A 1,018-nucleotide genomic window follows, 5' to 3' on the forward strand; every position below is an offset into this window, starting at 1 on the left:
GCCAATGGAGTTTAAGCTCCAGAACCTCTACTGTGTCTGAGAAGGCCCAGCAGTGTTCACAGTATCATTTGGTTTCTTAAATTGTGCTAAAGTGAGATATTTAATTGGTTATGGCCACCCTCTGCTTCCACTCTAACTTCACATCTGTCGTACTTCCCTTTATGTCAGGTAACAGATATTTTTGTAATCCTGGTTAAGAGAAGTTGAGTTAAGGGTTAGGTTTAGTAGGATATGTTTATGTGATTTTCAGACATTTCCATGTATTGTTAAGTTATGGTTATATAGTTAATTCCAGTGTGGGACGGGCTTTCAGAAAACTCCTGCTGTTCCTTGTCACCTGAAACTGCAATGTAGAGTTAGGGCCAGGAGTCCTCCTGTGGGATGCATGTGTCCTACAGTGCCCAGCACCAAAAGGATGTGGGTAGTGATGAGTGATTGTTGACAATGCAAAGAGTATCAAAGATTACTCATTGCACAAGACAACCCAAAATGCCAGGAAATCTCTAAGCTCATAAATGAAAAAAGCTTGATAGATATTACCTCAAATTTCACAATAATCTACAAATTTACATGACATTGCCATAACAAGTTGTGAAGCTGAAAGAAAATTTTCAAACATATTAATGATTAAAAATAACTTTGATTATCCAAACTAGGTTTGCAGGGATCACATTGACAGTGATTCTACCTGCCGGCAGCTGACTCCTTCATTTTCTCTTCTAACATAACCTGTGCCTGCATTTTTTTGTATTGTAATTATTTTATTATAATTGTTTGTAAATCTTTCCCTTTCATTATATTTAGGGAATTATATATATATATATATATTTAATTATGTATTTAGATGGATATTATCTATGATGATTTTAGGATGATGAAGGGATCTTGTAAAATACTTGGCTATGAAAAGGGGCACTGATTCTGGTCGGGTTGATAACCATGATCTAGGACAGCTGTGCACCTTGAGCTTAGATTTCACCCTCAGGACCCTGCTCTGTGTCAATTGCCTCCACTAATG

Source organism: Galeopterus variegatus, unplaced genomic scaffold (genome assembly GCF_000696425.1).
Source record: "Galeopterus variegatus unplaced genomic scaffold, G_variegatus-3.0.2 Scaffold2490, whole genome shotgun sequence".
NCBI classification, from domain to species: Eukaryota; Metazoa; Chordata; class Mammalia; order Dermoptera; family Cynocephalidae; genus Galeopterus; species Galeopterus variegatus.